This window comes from Eriocheir sinensis, chromosome 24 (assembly GCF_024679095.1).
Source record: "Eriocheir sinensis breed Jianghai 21 chromosome 24, ASM2467909v1, whole genome shotgun sequence".
Classification (NCBI taxonomy): Eukaryota; Metazoa; Arthropoda; class Malacostraca; order Decapoda; family Varunidae; genus Eriocheir; species Eriocheir sinensis.
The window spans coordinates 8,234,254-8,241,793 of record NC_066532.1 but is presented as its reverse complement, the minus strand read 5'-3'; the positions used below and the strand labels follow the sequence as shown (position 1 = coordinate 8,241,793).

The 7,540-nt window shown below is 49.6% G+C and overlaps 1 long non-coding RNA gene across 1 annotated transcript in view; it reads left to right on the top strand.

Moving 5' to 3' along the window:
- Nucleotides 1-1,581, top strand: part of LOC127002831 (uncharacterized) — a 2,034-nt gene extending 453 nt beyond the window's left edge. Inside the window, exons 1-2 of the long non-coding RNA XR_007756564.1 lie at nt 1-209; nt 494-1,581. The exon at nt 1-209 is cut by the window's left edge and continues 453 nt beyond it. This is a non-coding gene — a long non-coding RNA (uncharacterized LOC127002831). The remainder of the gene's footprint in view (nt 210-493) is intronic.
- The last annotated feature ends 5,959 nt before the right edge of the window (nt 1,582-7,540 follow it).

Here is a 7,540-nt window from a genome sequence, read left to right as displayed (position 1 = left end):
TTCCCCGTATCCTCCTCCTCTTCCTCCTCCTCCTCCTCTTCCTCCTCCTCCTCCTCTTCCTCCTCCTCCGCGCCATCACCATAAACAACAAACAAATAAACAACAAAACAATAAAATATAAATTAGTGATTGGAGCCATTTGGAAACTTTATGGTCCAGGAAAATGTACTTGTGTGTGTGTGTGTGTGTGTGTGTGTGTGTGTGTGTGTGTGTGTGTGTGTGTGGCACGGTGCTGCCCCCTGGTTGTCTGGAGGGCACGGTGCTGCCCCCTGGTTGTCTGGAGGGCTTGGTGCTGCCCCCTGCTTGTCTGGAGGGCACGGTGCTGCCCTCTGCTTGTCTGGAGGGCACGGTGCTGCCCCCTGCTTGTCTGGCGGGCTCGGTGCGGGCCCGTGTGTGTCTGGCGGGCTGTGTGCTGCCGCCTGCTTGTGTGGCGGGCACGGTGCTGCCCCCTGGTTGTCTGGAGGGCACGGTGCTGCCCCCTGCTTGTCTGGAGGGCACGGTGCTGCCCCCTGGTTGTCTGGAGGGCACGGTGTTGCCCCCTGCTTGTCTGCAGGGCACGGTGCTGCCCCCTGGTTGTCTGGAGGGCACGGTGCTGCCCCCTGCTTGTCTGGAGGGCACGGTGCTGCCCCCTGCTTGTCTGGAGGGCACGGTGCTGCCCCCTGGTTGTCTGGAGGGCACGGTGCTGCCCCCTGGTTGTCTGGAGGGCACGGTGCTGCCCCCTGGTTGTCTGGAGGGCACGGTGCTGCCCCCTGCTTGTCTGGAGGGCACGGTGCTGCCCCATGCTCGTCTGGAGGGCACGGTGCTGCCCCCTGCTTGGCTGGAGGGCACTGTGCTGCCGCCTGGTTGCCCTCATCCTGCAGTGCTTACCCCTGCGTGGCGTGCTGGCCTGGGTGCAGCAGCGGCCGTGGCCTCGTGCGTCGGGAGCAGGGTCTCACGCACGACCTCAGCCCTCTGTAATTCCTGAGGGTGTGCCCATGGGTGCTCGCCTCAGTGTGAGGTAAGCATCATCATCGGAGTCTAAGTTTTCGGCCTCGTGGGTGGGTCGGTGCCCTGAGGGTGTGCCCGGGGGGCCTCGCCTCGGTGTGAGGTAAGCATCATCATCGGAGTCTAAGTTTTCGGCCTTGTCGCTGGGTGGATGCTCGGAGATATTCTCGTAGATTGGAGGCTCGGAGACATTCTCGTAGATTGGAGGCCCGGGGATCTCCTCGTAGATTGGAGGCTCGGGGATCTGCTGGCAGATTAGAGGGTCGGGGAACTCGTCGTAGATGTGCTCCTCGTCGTCGTCGAAGATGTGCTCCTGCTACCGCGGCGCCACGCGCGGGAGCACGGTGGGGCCCGTGGGCGGCTACACGTGGCTGTCGCTGACCGCTTCCTCGCCACCGACGCGCCAGGAGGCGGCCAGTCCACGCCGCGTCGGCACGCGGGGCACTGCGGGAAGAATGTGACCATTACCACGATGACGACGACGACCGTCACGAAGGGGGAGAGAGAGAGAGAGAGAGAGAGAGAGAGAGAGAGAGAGAGAGAGAGAGAGAGAGAGAGAGAGAGAGAGAGAGAGAGAGAGAGAGAGAGAGAGAGAGAGAGAGAGAGAGAGAGAGAGAGAGAGAGAGAGAGAGAGAGAAAAAAAAAGGATGTATTGGAGGAGATAATGGAGGTCTGAGCGTATGTGATATGAAGTTAAGATTGTCCCTCCTCCTTCTCATCCTACTACTCGTCCTCATCCTCCTCCTCCTACTCCTTCTCCTTAATCGTATATTCCCAAAAGTTGTTTATAGTGGAATACTTAGATGTGCATTCTTTTTGTTTGTTTGTCTGGTCGACGTGTTTGTTTGCTGGGTTTTTTTTTTTTTGGTTTTTCTCTTCTCTTAATTTGGCGTTCCATGTTTATTTTGTCTGTCTGTTTCGGGCCTCAGTTGTCAGTCTCTTTCCGTCCCTTACCGTCAGCAGGTATTCCTAAACTCCCTTCCGTCTTCACATAAAAGAATTCCGCGCCATGTTCAGTTAATTAATCTGTTACAATGTATTCCTAAACTCCGTAAATGCTTCAGGGGTCATGCGGCAGCACACACACATTTGACACGCTTCTTGAAGGAGTTTTGGGCATTTCCAGGGGTTGTTTAATGACCCTGGTGGTAGTGTGACCCTTCTTCTATGCTATGAGTGTGAAAAAAAAACACTCATGAAAACCCGTTTGATCTCCTTTTTGACCTTTGTAAATAGTTGACGTGAGAGTTGGGCACGTCTGGGGAGGAGGAGGAGGAGGAGGAGGAGAGAGAAATAAAAAGAAAAAAAAGAAAAAAAGGAGAAAGAAGAAGAATGAGGAGAAAAAGAAGAGGAAGAAGAAGAAGAAAAAGAAGAAGAAGAAGTAAAAAAAGGATAAAAAGAAGAGGAAAGAAGAGAAGTACAAGGAGAATGTGGAAAAAAGAAAAAGTTAAAGAAGAAAGAGAAGAAGAAAAAGAAAAAGATTAAAAAAAGATGAAAGAAAAGAACAAAAGAAGACAAAAGAGTAGGCCATCCATCTACAGATCTATCCATTGTAGTGAGTTAGGAAGACAAGAAGATCACCAGCAGAGCGAGCCGGCCCCTAGTTAGCCTTGTTGTAGTAATGAACAGGACAGCAGGTCACTACTTGGGTTCAGCAGGCAAGAAAATGAGAGAGAGAGAGAGAGAGAGAGAGAGAGAGAGAGAGAGAGAGAGAGAGAGAGAGAGAGAGAGAGAGAGAGAGAGAGAGAGAGAGAGAGAGAGAGAGAGAGAGAGAGAGAGAGAGAGAGAGAGAGAGAGAGAGAGAGAGAGAGAGAGAGAGAGAGAGAGAGTAACATTTCTGTCAGCACCACTAGCAGAACAACAACAACAGCACACCAATCACCACCGGCACGACTATGGTGGTGGTGGTGGGGGTGGTGGGGGTGGTGGTGGTGGTGGTGGTGGTGGTGGTGGTGGTGGTGGTGGTTGTAGGGGTGGTGGTGGTTGTAGGGGTGGTGGTGGTTGTAGGGGTGGTGGTGGTTGTAGGGGTGGTGGTGGTTGTAGGGGTGGTGGTGGTTGTAGGGGTGGTGGTGGTGGTGGTGGTGGTGGTTGTAGGGGTGGTGGTGGTGGTGGTGGTGGTGGTTGTAGGGGTGGTGGTGGTGGTGGTGGTTGTAGGGGTGGTGGTGGTGGTGGTTGTAGGGGTGGTGGTGGTGGTGGTTGTAGGGGTGGTGGTGGTTGTAGGGGTGGTGGTGGTGGTGGTGGTGGTGGTTGTAGGGGTGGTGGTGGTTGTAGGGGTGGTGGTGGTTGTAGGGGTGGTGGTGGTGGTGGTGGTGGTGGTTGTAGGGGTGGTGGTGGTTGTAGGGGTGGTGGTGGTTGTAGGGGTGGTGGTGGTGGTGGTGGTGGATGTGGTGGTGGTGGTGGTGGTGGTGGTGGTTGTAGGGGTGGTGGTGGTGGTGGTGGTGGGGTGGGAGGTGCAGTTTATCCATGAGTATCTGTCTTGTTTGTATCCTTCTACAGTGCATTGCCGCGAGTACGATAATCTCCACCTTGAGGGCCCGTGAGCCACAACAGTAACATTCACGGCATTAAGGAAGTGGCCTGTTCTGCGGCACCCAAGATAGCAGTCACCAGTCCGTACATAAAAGCCAAGAATGCCATCATTGTTGTTGTCATCGTTCCTCCTTCTCCATACATATGCCCACAACCACCACCACCGTGCGTCCAGAGGGAAGCAAGTGTTGTCCAGCTTGAACCAGGCGTCCTGCTGCCAGCCATCGCCCGCCGCCACGAGCCTAACCCCCTTGAAGCCAGAATCGGGGTGCACGTACAAGACACTGCTCCAGCCGAGCGTCACATTTTGCAGGGTGCCAATGTTCGCCCATTCATCATCCCCCGAGATGGTAGTATGGGCGGGGCAGCGTGGGTCCAGGCCTGGGCTGAGGGAGGCTCCGGGCGCGGGCAACAATGACTTTAGAAAAACCATGAGTAAGGACAGCCTGGTGTTCATCGTGGCTCACCGTGTGTGTGTGGGTGTGTGGGTGTGGGTGTGGGTGTGTATGTGTGTGTGGGTGGGTGGGTTTGAGTATGTGGTGTGTGTGTGTGTGTTTGTGTGTGTGTGGGTGTGTGGGTGGGTTTGAGTATGTGGTGTGTGTGTGTGTGTGTGTGTGTATAGGGATCGAGTCGGGCGCGTCTCTTCCCAGCTTGGATAGATATTTCAACGAGCAGCGACCACTCGCGTCACGAAGAGGGAGACACTGGAGCTCGTAGATCATTCTCCTCCTTTTTCAAGCACTGGGGCAGGATGTTGCGCGCGGGTACAGGCACACGCCTTGACATGGCGCCGCCTGCGACACCCTTAGCCTTGTCTTCTTAGCAGCAGGCGAAAGGAAGGGAAATAACCAGAAAAGAATGGAGACGAAAGGGAAGAAAGAAGAAGAAAAGAATACAAAGGAAAAGAAAGGAGAGCAATGGAGGAAGAACAACAACAATAACAAGAAGAAGTTAAAGAAGAAGAACAAGAGGTAGACAAAAGAAGGGAAAAAATCAGAAAATAATGGAGACGAAAGAGAAGAAAGAAAGCATGGAGACAGGAAGCCTGGCAGCGTGGGAGAGAGAGAGAGAGAGAGAGAGAGAGAGAGAGAGAGAGAGAGAGAGAGAGAGAGAGAGAGAGAGAGAGAGAGAGAGAGAGAGAGAGAGAGAGAGAGAGAGAGAGAGAGAGAGAGAGAGAGAGAGAGAGAGAGAGAGAGGTGAAGAAAAAAAATTGGAGAAGGAGAAAATGAAAGTCTGAGTGTATGTGATAATTATGACGTTATGATTCACCCTCCTCCTCCTCCTCCTCCTCCTCCTCCTCCTCCTCCTCCTCCTCCTCCTCCTCCTCCTCCTCCTCCTCCTCCTCCTCCTCCTCCTCCTAACCGGATATAGAAGAATACTCAAATTTGAATGTCAGCTCCGGAGACTTGACTAACGCACCACAAGCTCATCCATCTCTCTCTCTCTCGCCCTTTTTGTCAAAAGCTATTTGCAACCCACTGACAAAACACCAAGAAACAGTAACGTTGAACATTTGTGCGTGCGAGTAAACACTGCAAAAGTCAATTTAAATATATCTGTCACTTACAGGCCTCCGGGGCAATCACTCGATGCCGATCTTGAAATGTACAGCGTCTTAAGGCAGTCACTTAATAACAGCGACTCACTGATATTAGGAGACTTTAACCTCCCCCATATCGACTGGGCGACACTGTCGGGTACAGAAGGTGAGTCCCATAGAATGATCGAATTTTTAGAGGAAAATTATCTAAGCCAAATGGTTTCTGAACCAACTCGACAAAATAACATACTTGACCTTGTTATAACGACCCAAGATAACCTAGTCAGTAATGTCAAGGTAGGAGAACACCTCGGTTCCTGCGATCATAAACTAGTGCGCGTTGACATTAGAGCTCAAACATCGGTGACTGAAAATAAAGTAAAGGTGCCCAATTTCAAAAGAGCCAATTTCGTAGAAATCCGACGAAAACTAATAGATATGCAACTATCAGATGACGGCAATGTAGAGGACGCCTGGCTAAGCTTTAAAAATCACTTACTCACTCATCAGGACACATTTGTCCCCTTGTGCGAGAAGCCAATTAACACTAATAAAAGCCCACCTTGGTTTAATAGCGAAATTAAACACTCAGTCAAGGAGAGAAAATTGTTTTACAGGTTAAAGAAAGAACAAAGCACGCCCGAAAACATTAGACTCTACAATGATGCCAGGCGACGTGTAAACAGATTAGTGCGTCAGGCAAAGCGTAGATATGAAGAAAATATTGCAGCCAACTGTAAAAATAATCAGAAATCCTTCTTCAGTTACATAAACAACAGAAAGGCGATCAGAAGTGGAATTGGACCCTTAACAAACAGCGACGGTGCACTAGTGACTGACAGCCAACACGTTGCAAACCTATTAAACAATTACTTTTCCTCGGTGTTTAATACTAACAGTCCTCCCACCACTACCACCAACACCAGTACTAATGTAAATCCCGAGCATGCATTGCCTAACTTTGAAATAAAACCCGATGAAGTCCTTAAAGCCCTCAAATCACTTAAAACAATTAAAAGTCCTGGACCTGACAAAGTATATCCAACTCTGCTTTTAAAGAAACAAAGAGCGAAATACTCTCCCCCCTCACAACCGTATGCAATATGTCCTTACGACAAGGCATCGTCCCTTCAGATTGGAAAAAGGCTAACGTGACACCGATTTTTAAGAAAGGAGACAAAAAAAGTACCAGGTAATTACAGGCCCATTAGTCTAACTCCAGTTGTAGAAAAGCTACTTGAGGGCATAATTAGAGACAAAATTGTGAGTTACCTTGAAAGCCACTCATTAATTGGGGACTCACAACATGGCTTCCGAAACAAAAGATCCTGCCTATCAAACCCATTAACCTTTTATAACGACCTCTTCACTGTTTATGACGCAACCAAATCATTGGACGTAGTCTATCTTGATTTCCAGAAAGCGTTTGATAAAGTCCCACACCATAAATTACTTTACAAATTAAAGCAAATAGGTATTGACGGTCAAGTAAACCATTGGATCGCGAATTGGTTGAGCAACAGACAACAAAGAGTAGTGATTGACGGATTTAACTCAGAGTGGGCGCCGGTCACTAGTGGCGTTCCTCAGGGCTCGGTTCTTGGCCCAGTGCTCTTCATTATTTACATCAACGACGTGGATGTTGGACTCAATAACCGCATTAGTAAATTTGCAGACGACACAAAGATTGGTAACTCGGTTCTCACTGACGAAGACAGGCAAAGCCTCCAAGAGGATTTGCACAAAATTTCAGCTTGGTCGGATAGATGGGAGATGCCCTTTAACGTAGACAAGTGCCAGGTCCTTCAAGTTGGAACGAGGAATAAGAAGTTCGATTACGAAATGCACGGCGTTAAACTCAAAAGCGTTCAATGCGTCAAGGACTTGGGGGTCAAAATCGCGTCAAACCTCAAATTCTCACATCAATGCATCGATGCAGCAAATAAAGCGAACAGAATGTTGGGCTTCATTAAAAGAAACTTTTTATTCAAGAATAAAGATGTAATACTCCCGCTCTACAATAGTTTAGTCAGACCCCACTTTGAATATGCGGTACAGTTTTGGTCTCCCCACCATGCAAAGGATATTGCTAAATTAGAAGGTGTTCAGCGTCGGGCAACGAAAATGATCCCTTCCTTGCGCAACAAATCCTACGAAGAAAGGCTTTCTACCCTTAACATGTTCTCTTGAGAAACGTCGCCTCCGAGGAAAACTGATCGAATGTTTTAAAATACTTAATGGTTTCACGAATGTAGACAGATCAACATTGTTTATGATCGATAACACTTTGCGCACGAGGAACAATGGCGTAAAACTCAGATGTAGACAAGTTAATTCAGACTGCACCAAATTTTTCTTCACCAACGTTGTAGTGCGAGAATGGAATAAGCTTCCACCATCAGTGGTCCAGTGTAACACGATTGACTCCTTCAAAAATAAGCTCGACCGTCACTTCCTTGAACTTAATATCAACTAGAGTAGAAATGC